Raw genomic sequence first — 13,788 nt, forward strand, 5'->3', positions numbered from 1 at the left:
GAAGAAATACTTGTGAGTAACATAGCTGTGTTTTAAATTTTACAGCCCCTATTCTATTTCTGCCTCCAGTCCTTTCTGCTTTCCCTCAGAAAAATAATTGCAAAATCCCTGCCTTCGCTCTCCTCTTGCCAAGACCGTTCACAAACATCCTGTTGTGCAGTGGAGCTGTGATCCCCCTGCCCCAGGCAGCAGCTGTAGCAGCACAAGCCCTGCCGGGGGGCTCCTTCCCCCCACCCGTCTCCCTGCAGCACCCTGGGCAGCTCCCCGGGCAGGCTGAGTGCTGAGCCTGGCAGGCGGCAGAGTCCCATACCTGGCACACAGCCCCTGGGGCACAGCAGGAACCCTGCTCTGCAGGACAGCCCTGGGCACCCGCCTGCAGCCCCGGCTGCACAGCCTGCAGCCGTGCTGGGACACGCAGCCCTCATGGCTGTGGTCTGATACTGCAGCACAGAAGCCCTCAGTTGGAGCAGAAGGCTTTTAACATAGTAAAGAATCATGCGTTGCCTGCAGCCAGATCAGCTATGGGGTGTCCCAGATTGGTGATCCCTCCAGGAAAAGTAGCTCCATTGCCTACTGCTAGACACTTACCATGCTGTGGTCTGTTATCAATGCTCCAGCAGTCAGCTCACAGCAGGCTCACACTGTGTGAACTCTGTACGCTCTCTCTCCCTTCTCTTCTATCCTCATGTCAACTGCTGATGAAGCCCCAGCCTTGCTGTGCTGCGCACAAGAGATGCACCTTGGCACATCTAAAACATTGCCCACATTTATGAGCTCCCTGTATCTGAGGAGCCCAGTGCATATCAGTAACAGATGATGTCATTTTTTATCCTTCCCACTCATCTCCCCTGTGGTGTCCCGGGGTCCTCATGGCCAACCGCTCCTGAAAGACAACAGCATCATGACAGTACATTAAAATCTGTTGAATTAAACACCAGATTTCTAGTGGTCAGTGACTAATTCCAGACATGTGCTGAGTCCTCCCAGAGAGTGTTTGCTCAAAGAGGGCACTCATACAAGGACAGGATATCATAGAATCATAGAATCACCAAGGTTGGAAAAGACCTAAAAGATCATCCACTCCAGCTGGTCACCTATCACGAATAGCTCCCACTAATCCATGTCCCTCAACAGAACAACCAGTCATTCCTTGAACTCCTCCAGGGTCAGTGAATCCACCACCCCCACACTGGGAAGTCCATTCCAGGTCCCAAAGTTCAGGATGTGGCACTTGGTCTTGGTGAACCTCATCCCATTAGCTTCAGCCCAGCTCTCCAGCCTGTCCAGATTCCTAAATAAGGCCTTCAGGCACATCCACACTCCCAGCAGAGCAGAGACCCCATGTATCATGTAGTGTTATTCTGCTAACCAACAGAAGAGGCCAGTCTTTCTCTATGCTCCATCTGTTTCATACTCTAGAGTTCAAGGCACTGCAAAGCTCTGGCACATCTATGTCCTTACAATGATGACACTTTAGCATGCTCTGGGCTCGCATTTCAATGGCATCTAATAAATCTAGGGTCATACCAGTTGACGGGAAGCTGGCAAATGTTGTCTCATTGTATGGAAGAGCAACAAAGATGACAGGGGCAACTATGGACTTGTCAGTCTCACTCCAGTGCCTGGTAAAATTATGGAGAAAGTGATGGTGGGAGTGATTGAAAATCACCTGAAGGACAATTGTGTCATTGGTCACAGCCAACACAAGTTCCCGAGGGGAAGGTCCTGTTTAACTATAGGTCTTTTTATGACAATGTTAGTGAATTGGTTGACCAAGGGTTGACAGTTGATGTTATCCTTCAGAATTTTAGTAGAGCTTTTGAGACTATTTCTCACAGCACCCTTCTGGACAGAACGTCCTGCATACGGCTAGACAGAAACAGAATGTGGTGGGTGAGATGTTGGCTGGTAGGTCAGGCCCAAAGGATTAGAGTCAATGGGTTCCAACAGGCTGGTAGATGGTCACTAGCAGGGTTCCCCAGAGCTCCATTTTAGGGTCACTTCTCTGTCATGTTTTTGCGAATGACTTGCATGCAAGACTTTTTGCTGATGTTCGCTGATGATACTAGATGAGGAGGTGCTGCTGCCTCCACTGAGGGTGGAGAGGACTTGCAGAGAGATGTGGACAAGTCAGAGAAGTGGGTATCAGTTGGCACTAAGCACCAAGTGCATAACGTATAACAAGAACAAGTGCCTGATTGTGCACCTGGGTATGGGCAACCCTGGACATACACACTGACTGGATATGGGACACATGAGAGAGGTCTGACTGAAAAGCATTGGGGGTCCTTCTCAACATAAAATTGGAAGTGAGTCAGCAGTGTGCCCAGGCATCCAGGAAGGCCAACGGTACCCTGGAGCGCATAAAGCAATTTATTGCCAGCTGGGTGAGAGAAAGGGTTGTCCCTCTTTGCTCTGCATTGCTACAGCCTCACGTGGAGCACTGGGTGCACTTCTGGGCAATGCAGAACATAAAGGACATCAAGCGATGGGAGGGTGTGCACAGGAGGGCACTGGAACTGAGAGATCTGAAGTTCAGAGTTTCACTGTGATTGACTGCTTGTTCAGATGGGGCCCTTCTCACATCCTACATCCTGTGATGAGATACAGGGCACATGTGGGACATGAACTTCACAGTATCTGTGCACCACATGCGAAGCCTGGGATCTTCTGTCCCCATGTCTTTCATTTAACATCATACAGACCTCAATCCTACTGCCCCAGGAAGAATCCTTAGTCAGAATGAGGTCCTCCCTGCCAGGGGTCTGGAGTTCAGGGCATGGCTTTTCTGCTTCATAAGACGAAAGATAAGTTTTTCAGCATAAGAGCCACCATGCCAGTGCCTTTCCCTGCCTGTAAACACGGCTTCCAATTATCTTCTCTAATAAGTCTCTTGGGAAGCTTGCTTGATAATGGACCTCAGTACACCCATTAATACTCCAAGAAACTTCACTGTTACTTCTGACTTTGTATTGTTGAGCACTTTGTGCAAACTTCTCTCTGCACTGGAGGATGGACTCAGCATCAAATGCGCCCTGGGGCCCATTATAGCTTAAAGAGCCCCCTGTGCCTTGTGCCTTCCTGTTATCTTCTTCAGGTTTTCAGAACATGTTCAGGAAAATGATAAGACATCTGGAGAGTGCTCAAATAGGAAGAATCCAAAATGCATTTATTGTCAATTTATTTATAGTTGGGTTTATAAAAGATGTTAAATAAGCACTTTGTCAATCCGGGATATCCCCAATGAGTTATATGCTGTTTCTGTGTGGACAAAGTTCCTTCTCAACCTCCCCACCTCGCTTCTACTCTCATCGGCCCCATGGGACTTGCATCACTTTTCCTCACATCACTCTTCTCCTCTGCAGTCACTCGCTCAGTGTTAAACCTACTTTGTACCAACTCCCAATGGCTTTCCACAGAGAACCAGCTGCATGCAGAAAAAGAAAGAATTTCCCTTAGTTATGGCCAACAAACAGAAGGAAAGGTGATGCAATTGAATGATCAGTAAAACACAGTGATCAACTGCATGCCATGTCCAAGCTGCTTCTATTGAGGTTTATGTTTCATAGGGAGTATTTGCACAAGAAATGAGTTAGACACAGATAGGATGGGATAGATAGAATCACGGTGAAGGAGTTGAAAACAGACTTTTGAGGAATGGAGCAAATTCCAGTAATCTCCCTGGGATAGATCAGCCAGGGAGTTGGGAGTTATCAACTTAAAACTGAACAGGACTTACAAGTATTACAAAAATTGAGATGGGTTAACACATTCTTCTTGATTTCTATCTTTGTCTTCAACTTTTTTTGTTACTTTTACTGACATTAATGAACATCGTACAGAATTCATGCTTTTTTTAAAAAGCATGAAAAATAAAAAAGAGAGAAAAAGAAAGAGAAAAAGGGAAAAAAAAGAAAGAGAAAAAGGAAAAAGAAAAGGAGAGGAAAAGAAAAGAAAAAGGAGAAGAAAACAACACAGAAAAAAAAAAGAAAGAGAAAAAGAAAATATAGGAAGGGCTAGATAGAATCACGGTAAAGGATCTGACTGCACAATCCATCAGTCTTTGGCAAGAGAGAGCAAATTTGAGTCATCCCCCTAAAAGTCAGAAATCAGACAGATAATTGAGAGGTATCTGACTGAACAAAGAGCAAGGGATGGGGAAATCTGGCAGGCTGTGGCATGAGCGTGTGTCTAAATGGCCTGCTGAAAATATGCCCTTAACCAAGTCCATTTATTAGGAGAGCTGGAGACACCTGGAGGTTGAGGGACATCAAATAGGCAGCAAGGAAGAGAAGCAGCGGGTGCCAGGATTTAGTCTCAGGGCATTGGGACTGGCACCGCTGTCTGTGTCCCTGAACCTGAAGGCATTTGTGTCCAGCAAACACAGTTCTGGAAAACATCATAGTTTCAGAAAAATAAATAAAAATAAATAAATGAATAAATAAATAACAGTCATAATATCACCACAAACATTCACATTTACAACTTAAAATGGAACAAGACTCATGAGATTTTCTCATGTTGAGAAGGGTTAACACATTTTCATTGATTTTGATCTCTGTTTTATATTTTTAATCTCAATTTGATTGACGTTAATGAGCATCTTTTAAGCTTACGGCCTCAAAATACATAAATAAATAAATAAATAAATAAATAAATACATAAATACATAAATACATTTAAAAAAAAAGATCCATTTGCATCTTGCACTTGGCCTGATGCCCCTTTGACCTTCACAGTTCCTACCAGACCTTCATTGACAGAGAGTATGATGCCCAGCAGAGAACAGGGACTTCCCACACGGTTTACAAGCACTGGCACACATCAGGAGCAGCCCAGGCACTTGGGCATCACCCAGTGTCTGTTTGTGAGCAACTGCCTCCCTGCTGAAGAACCGAGGACTCAGAGCAGGAGCTCACATGCAGGCAACTCCTTGTGCACTTCTGAACTGAACCAGAGGAATCCCAGGTCCTGTGGTTCTGTGGGGAGCTGAATCCCATTTCAGCTCCAGGATTTCTGTCAAGGGATGAGACTCCTGCACTGCCTCAGCTGGATCACTGCCCTGCACAGGGAAAGTTCAAACCTCCCCGTCCTTGTCTGGGTGCACTTTTTGCTTCATCAAATGAACTCTGGTAGTACTCGCTATATGTTTCCAGTCACTCACTGACCACTGGACATGTGGTGGTTAATTGAGCAGATTTCAAAGCACAGTTATGATGCTGTTGTCTTTCAGGAGCTGTTGGCCATGAGGACCCAGGGACATGTCTGGTGAGATGAGTGGGAAGGATAAAAATGACATCATCTGCTGCTTGCTTGTCCAGGCTCCAAGGACACAGGGAGCTCATAAAATTGAGCCGAGCTGCACAGAGACAGCTGTGCCCAGGAGCAGCTCTCGTGCACAGCACAGCCTGCAGGTGACAGAAGGAGAGGAGAGAAACTGGAGAGAGCTTACAGGATGTGTGTGGTGTGAGAGGGCTTCGAGCTCACTGCAAGAGGTTTGCTCACAGACCATGACAGGGTAAGTCTCACTACAGACCATGCAGATGCTTTTCATAGAGGGTTAACTGTCACGGTTTGAACTAAAAATCCACCTGCGTCCGTGACAGGGGGCCGTGGGCCCCGGAGGGGCCCTAGGCCGAAAGGAAAAAGTTAATTAGGAAAAGAAAACAGCGGCAACGATCTAAGGAGGCACACTTATTTACTAAATACTATATTGAAATACAGGATAACACAATATAATACAATATAATTGAAAATTGAGCTAACGAATCAAGCAAAATAGGAGAGAGAATGAGTCCCGTAACCGAGAGGCCTACTGTGAATCTAGGCGAACGGCTGAAGGCTCCCACACACTCCCCTGAACGCCAGAACTCGAAAGACGTCAGTCTGTTCTGCGACAGAGTTAATATAGAGTCCAGGTCCCGTGACCTATCGTGTTGTTCCCTGGGAGATGTATTCTTCTTCTGTAAGTTGCAGATTCAGTAAAATTATTCATGCTTTATATGATGTTATGATGTGGAATACTGATAGCAAAAAATACAAAATTATTAAACCATGACATTCCACCCCTTATTCTACATCATTACATTATGTTTATACATACATACACACTCATATGTATAATTGTGAATAATCAGCAACCTTATTTTTCTCAACAATTTATATTTATTCCATACAAATCCCTAAGTTGAGAACAAAACTCTATAACCTAACCTACTATTTATTAATTTTGAGAAAATGGCAAAACTGCCAGAAAAAGGAAAACATGTCAGCGGTAGAGGGGAAAGGCAGCGCTAGTAGGGTGTCCCCCACATCAAGGTGCACTCATCCTTTCCCAGCCACCACAGCAGATTTCCTTTTGACTTATACTTCTTTCCATGTGTGCTCTACACATGCATGGCCAGTGCAGGATATAGAGTCCAGATGGAAAACTTGCTTACAGAATGCCTAATTAAGGTATATAGAGAAAAAGTGTTTCCTTAACATTAATCCACTCTATCTTAAGTCCTATACCTAATTGAACTATTCTGTACCTAATTGAAATATTTTCTGAGACTCTACCTATATATTTACAGGAAAATCATTGGCTGCACTCCCCCAAAATCAAATTCCCTTGTGGTACACCTTGAACATTCCCATTTTTGTCCATCACCCACCATGTGCACCCAGGTCCCTGGGCAAAGACAGTACCCCGGAGAGGTTTGCCCTTTCCAGACGCTGGAAGGACCCAAACCGTCTTTCCCAACACGCTCTTTATGTGTACTACAGGAACCTTATCTCCCTCCACGGTACGTAGGGAGCTGGATTAGTTAGGACCATTGCGATTACTAGATCCTCGAGTGTTGACCAACCAGGTGGCTTCTGCTAAATGGTTCTCCCAATTTTTATACATTCCGCCACCCATTGCTTTCAACATAGTTTTCAACAACCCATTGAATCGTTCAATCTTACCAGAAGCTGGTGCATGATAGGGAATATGGTAAATCCACTCAATGCCATGATTTTTAGCCTAAGTGGTTACAAGGGAATTTTTAAAATGGGTCCCATTATCTGATTCAATTCTTTCTGGAGTGCCATGCCGCCACAGGATTTGCTTTTCCAACCCTAATATGGTGTTTCGGGCGGTAGCATGGGGTACTGCGTATGTTTCGAGCCACCCAGTGGTTGCCTCCACCATGGTGAGTACATAACGCTTACCATTGCGAGATCGTGGCAAGGTGATATAATCAACCTGCCATGCCTCTCCATATTTATACTTTTGCCATCGCCCTTCCCCCCAAAAAGGTTTCATCCTCTTGGCTTGTTTAATTATGGCGCATGTTTCACAATCATGAATAACCTGAGCAATAGCGTCCATAGTTAAGTCCACCCCTCGGTCTCTGGCCCACTTATATGTTGCATCCCTTCCTTGATGACCTGAAGTCTCGTGGGCCCACCGAGCTAGGAATAATTCACCCTTGTTCTGCCAGTCCAAGTCTATTTGAGCCACCTCAATTTTAGCAGCTCGATCAACCTGATGGTTATTTTTATGTTCTTCAGTAGCCTTACTTTTAGGCACATGAGCATCTACATGGCGCACCTTTACAACAATGTTCCTTATTCGGGCAGCAATGTCTTTCCACAGTTCAGCAGCCCAAACAGGTTTACCCTTTCGTTGCCAATTATCATTCTCCCATTGTTGCAACCACCCCCATAAGGCATTTGCCACCATCCATGAATCAGTATAAAGATGAAGCATTGGCCACCTCTCCCGTTCAGCCACATCTAAAGCCAGCTGAACAGCCTTTACCTCTGCGAATTGACTTGATTCTCCTTTACCTTCAGTGGCCTCTGCAACTTGTCGTGTGGGGCTCCATACAGCAGCTTTCCATCTGCGATGCTTCCCTACAATACGACATGATCCGTCTGTGAATAGGGCAAATTTCTTTTCGTTTTCTGGTAGCTCATTGTATGGTGGTGCCTCTTTAGCACGTGATACCTCTTCTGTAGGTGGTGTTTCAATTTTTTTACTCTCAGGCCAGTCCATGATCACTTCTAGAATTCCAGGACGGCTGAGTTTTCCCATTCGAGCTCGTTGAGTAATTAATGAAATCCACTTACTCCAAGTGGCATCAGTAGCATGATGGGTGGAGGGAACCTGTCCTTTAAACATCCAGTTTATTACTGGCAAGCGAGGTGCTAGAAGAAGCTGAACCTCTGTCCCAACTACTTCAGAAGCAGCCCGAACCCCCTCATACACGGCTAAGATCTCCTTCTCAGTTGGAGTGTAGCGCTCCTCAGACCCTTTATATGCTCGACTCCAAAATCCTAGGGGTCGGCCTCGGGTCTCTCCTGAGGCTCTTTGCCACAAACTCCAGGTGGGACCTTTCTCTCCAGCAGCAGTGTAGAGGATGTTCTTCACATCCTGTCCCGTCCGTACTGGCCCCAAGGCCACGGCACGGGCTATTTCTTGTTTTATCTGCTCAAAAGCCTGCTGCTGCTCAGGACCCCATGAGAAATTATTCTTCTTCCGTGTTACCTGATAGAGGGGGCTCACTATGTGGCTGTAGTTTGGGACATGCATTCTCCAAAAGCCCACTACTCCCAGAAAAGATTGGGTCTCTGTTTTATTTGTGGGCGGAGACATAGCAGTGATTTTGTCAATCACATCTGCTGGGATGTGACGACGTCCATCTTGCCATTTTATGCCTAAGAACTGGATTTCCTGGGCAGGCCCCTTCACCTTGCTGCGCTTAATGGCAAAACCAGCTTTCAAAAGAATTTGGATTATCTGTTTCCCTTTCTTGGAAACCTCTGCTGCTGTATGGCCCCACACCACAATGTCATCAATATACTGCAAGTGCTCAGGAGCATTACCCTGTTCTAAAACAGCTTGGATCAATCCATGGCAAATTGTTGGGCTGTGCTTCCACCCCTGGGGTAAACGGTTCCAGGTATACTGAATACCTCTCCAGGTAAAAGCAAACTGTGGCCTACATTTTGCAGCCAATGGGATGGAAAAGAAAGCATTAGCAATATCAATGGTGGCATACCACCTAGCTTCTTTTGACTCCAATTCATACTGGAGTTCTAGCATGTCTGGTACAGCAGCACTTAATGGAGGTGTAACTTCCTTCAGGCCACGGTAATCTACCGTCAGCCTCCATTCCCCACTGGTTTTACGCACTGGCCATATGGGGCTGTTAAAAGGCGAGTGCGTTTTGCTAATCACTCCCTGATTTTCTAATTGGCGAATTAGCTTTTGAATGGGGAGCAATGAGTCCCTATTGGTGCGGTACTGCCGTCTGTGAACCACTCTGGTGGCAATTGGTACCTCTTGGTCTTTTACCTGGAGCAACCCCACAGCAGAAGGATCATCTGACAGACCAGGTAAAGTTGACAGCTGCTTAACACCATTTGTGTTTACAGCAGCTATCCCAAAGGCCCATCGATACCCCTTGGGATCCTTGAAATATCCCATCCTAAGGTAATCGATTCCCAGTATACATGGAGCCTCTGGACCAGTCACAATAGGGTGCCTTTGCCAGTTTTTACCAGTGAGGCTTATTTCGGCCTCCAACATAGTCAATTCTTGGGAACCCCCAGTCACTCCATGGATATATATTGGTTGTGTCCCTTGGTGACTTGAGGGCATTAGGGTGCATTGTGCACCAGTGTCCACCAAGGCTTTATATTTCTGTGGTTGAGATGTGCCAGGCCACTTAATCCACACAGTCCAGTATACTCTGTTGTCCCTTTCCCCCCCCTGGCTGGGGGCAGGGCCCCTCTATTGTTTACCTCGTTGACTTGCAGCAACTGGAACTCTCCCCTTCTTGGAAGAGTTCACCTTGGTAGTTGTTTCACCTTGTAATTCTTTCACTCGTGCCTGAAGTGCAGAAGTGGATGAATTACACCACTTCTTCATGTCCTCCCCATGACTACAGAGGAAAAGCAACAAGGCAAGACGTGTAGTCTCATTGTTGATTCGAGGTGACTTATCATCGTCATTTGCTTGAATACGAGGACGTCTCTTTTTAATGGTTGAGATTTTCGATGATACAGGTCGAGAGGAACTCATGTTGTTTAGCTTCCTCAATAGGCGATTGTGGAAATCCTGGTTTCCATCATCTTGTACCACCGTGGATTCATCTACATCAGGCACATTAGCCAATTTGTCAATAATATCATTTTGTGTTCCCTCCACTTCGTTTAACCTTTCCACAATTTTGACAATGGCTGAAGTATACAGATTAACTTCTGTGGCGCTTATAAATAATTCAAGTTCCTGAAGTCTGCCAATTAGTTCATTCACAAAGGGTTTCCTGTCCCCTTTGCCATATACTAATGCAAGTGCACTGGCATGCTTTTCTGGAGCTGCTTTTGTAAAGTCACGCCACATTTGTCGTGGAACGCGGACTGCTTTGGGATCATGTAATTGGTCTGGATCATTACGATTGAACTCGCGGCTGTATAGCATTTCCACCAGAGCATTTTCTCTCAAAAACTGGATACCTTTCTCAATATCAGTCCATTTCTTTCTCTCAGGCTCCAAGTCCCGTTTAAAGGGGAATCTATCTCTTACTGCTATCAACATCCGCTTCCAGAGGGTGTAGGACCGATTTTGGCATGTGCCAATACCTCTGTCCACATGTGGGTCCCTGGAAATGCTACCCAGTTGGCGAGCTTCACTGCCATCGAGCCATGCACTGTTGGCACCATTGTCCCAGCAGCGAAGTAACCAAGTGACCATATTTTCTTTTGGCTGACGTGTGTAATCCTTTCTTAGATCTCGAATTTCACTCAGTTTAAAAGATCGATCAATAATGGTCGTAATACTTTGCTCACCTTTTGCTCTATCAAGAGTCCCAGGTGTTGATGGTGGCAACTGTGTTGATGAGGCTGCCCCATCTACAAGTTTGGACTTGAGAAATTCTCGTAAAGAAAAAGTAGCTTTTGGCTCCTCTTCTGACTCTGACCCTGACGCTGATGCTTGTGTTATTTCCTCCAGGTAACCCTCCTTCTTTTTCCTCTCTCCTAACTTTCTCTGCTCCTCTAACTTCTTCTGCTCCTCTATCATCTTCTGCTCCTCTATCATCTTCTGCTCCTCTATCATCTTCTTATACCCCTCTAACATCCTCTGCTCCTCCAACTTCTTCTGGTCTTCTGACTCCCCCTGCTCCCCTGAGTCTCCTGAGTCCTGCTCTCCTAACTCCCTCCGCTCTTCTAACTCCTTCTGCATTTTCTCTAACTGAGTTGAAACTTGTTTTGTCTTTCGCCCTCTTACAGGGGCAACCAACATTGTATCTGGTGTCCCAGATGGTTGGTCCAATTGGACTACCTGTGCCCCCGGTGGCTGGTCAGATTGGACTACATGTGCCCCCAATGGCTGGCCAAATTGGACTACATGTGCCCCTGGCAGTTGGTTAAATACATTCAACTCATCCTGGAGGGCACATAGCTGGTCTCGGAGAGCGTTCCGCTCAAACTGGACAGCACCAAGCTCAGTCTGGAGGCTGTTGTAGTTGGATTGGATAGTGTTGTACCCGAACCGGAGGACGTTATGCTCGGCCTGGAGGGCAGTGTGCTCAGTCTGGAGAGTGTTGAGCTTGGTCTGGAGGGCATTGTGCTCGGTCTGAAGAGCGTTATGCTCGGACTGGAGGGCATTATGCTCGGACTGAAGAGTGTTGTGCTCGGTCCGAAGGGCATTGTGCTCAGTCTGAAGAGCGTTATGCTCGGACCGGAGGGCATTATGCACAGACTGAAGAGTGTTGTGCTCGGACTGGAGGGTGTCACAGTTGGTTTGGAAGGCATCATGCTTGGCCTGGAGGGTGCCGCACTCAGACTGGACGGCGTCATACTTGGACTGGAGAGTGTTGTGCTCGGTCTGGAGGGCATTGTGCTCGGTCCGGAGGGCATCGCGCTCAATCTGGAGAGTGTTGTACTCGGACCGGAGGGCGCTGTGCTCGGACTGGAGAGTGTCGTGCTCGGACCGGAGGGCGCTGTGCTCGGTCTGGAGAGTGTCATGCTCGGACCGGAGGGCGCTGTGCTCGGTCTGGAGAGTGTCGTGCTCGGACTGGAGGGCATCGCGCTCAGTCTGGAGAGTGTCATGCTCGGACCGGAGGGCGCCGTGCTCGGACTGGAGAGTGTCGTGCTCGGACTGGAGGGCGCCGTGCTCGGACTGGAGAGTGTCGTGCTCGGACCGGAGGGCGCTGTGCTCGGACTGGAGAGTGTTGAGTTGGGATTGCAGGGAGCTTTTCTCATCCCAAAGTTTTTCTGCGTCAGCTCTATGATTCTCTTTCTCGTACCAGATTGAGTCTCGTTGGTACAGGAGATCTTTTCTCTCAGCTTCAAAAACTTTTTCTCTCTCTACCTTCTCATCCCAAAGTTTTTCTGCGTCAGCTCTAAGACTCTCTTTCTCGTGCCAGATTGAGTCTCGTTGGTACAGGAGATCTTTTCTCTCAGCTTCAAAAGCTTTTTCTCTCTCTACCTTCTCAGTCCAAAGTTTTTCTGCCTCAGCTCTAAGACTCTCCTTCTCGGCCCTGAGACTCTCTCTCTCAGCTTCAAAAACTTCCCTCTCAGGAATGGTATTGACTAAGGCCCGATAAGCATTAGCTAGGCCCAAAATCATTTGTGCCTCCTGAGATCTGCCTGAGCCACAACATTCCTGCCTCAAATATGCAATCAAACTCTCAGGATTCTTCAAGTGTTCAGGAGTGAAGCTCCATAACACTGAAGATGTCTGTCCTTTGAGAATCTCTTCAAAGCCTCTCCACACTCCCTGCCACTCAGTATTCTCTGGTTCTAGAGAAGACTTCCTCCGGATGTTATAAATCCAAATACTGAGTGAGATTATTACAATAATCAACAGTAAGATCAGGGAGATTAAGAGTGTGGCCCACTGATCATTCAAAAACTGCATAAAGGATTCATAGAAAGAAAGAGGAGCACGCTTAAAAATCACCATTTCTGTATAATTAGTTGCATTAGTTGCTCCCTCTGGAGCTGTATACAGATACGAAGTGAGCATTGCTAACCATGCTTTCAATCCATTATACAATTGTATAGCTCCATAAGAAAAAGTGGCTAGCTTAAACATGGCCCAATATGTTCGGAGCGTCTCAAAAAAGGAACCAATGGCACACAGTCCCTGGTAAAACAAATTTAGTAGAGAAAACATTTTTTTTCCTCCAATAGAGAGAAAAAAGTAAAAGAAAACAAAACTCAGCAGTGTTTATAAAATATACCGGAGTATTGGCAGTCCGCCTGGACTTTCAAGGTCAAGCTCGCAGGTGCAGAATCGCAAACACGAGATAGCTCCTTAACAGGGAAAAAAAACTCGTAGCTCTGTTAAAAGCTAAAAGAGCAACAGAAGAAAACACAGAAAAAAACAGCAACTCAATTTGCCCGCATCCTCCACCAAAATCTGTCACGGTTTGAACTAAAAATCCACCTGCGTCCGTGACAGGGGGCCGTGGGCCCCGGAGGGGCCCTAGGCCGAAAGGAAAAAGTTAATTAGGAAAAGAAAACAGCGGCAACGATCTAAGGAGGCACACTTATTTACTAAATACTATATCGAAATACAGGATAACACAATATAATACAATATAATTGAAAATTGAGCTAACGAATCAAGCAAAATAGGAGAGAGAATGAGTCCCGTAACCGAGAGGCCTACTGTGAATCTAGGCGAACGGCTGAAGGCTCCCACACACTCCCCTGAACGCCAGAACTCGAAAGACGTCAGTCTGTTCTGCGACAGAGTTAATATAGAGTCCAGGTCCCGTGACCTATCGTGTTGTTCCCTGGGAG

General features: G+C 46.4%; 1 long non-coding RNA gene across 1 annotated transcript in view; it reads left to right on the forward strand.

Annotated features, from left to right (window-relative positions):
- The window catches only part of LOC146755905 (uncharacterized), a 203,812-nt gene that overhangs the window by 124,409 nt on the left and 65,615 nt on the right, over positions 1-13,788 (forward strand). The window lies entirely within an intron of this gene.

This window comes from Coturnix japonica, chromosome 29 (genome assembly GCF_054131305.1).
Source record: "Coturnix japonica strain WE chromosome 29, WE-NBRP24, whole genome shotgun sequence".
Classification (NCBI taxonomy): domain Eukaryota; kingdom Metazoa; phylum Chordata; class Aves; order Galliformes; family Phasianidae; genus Coturnix; species Coturnix japonica.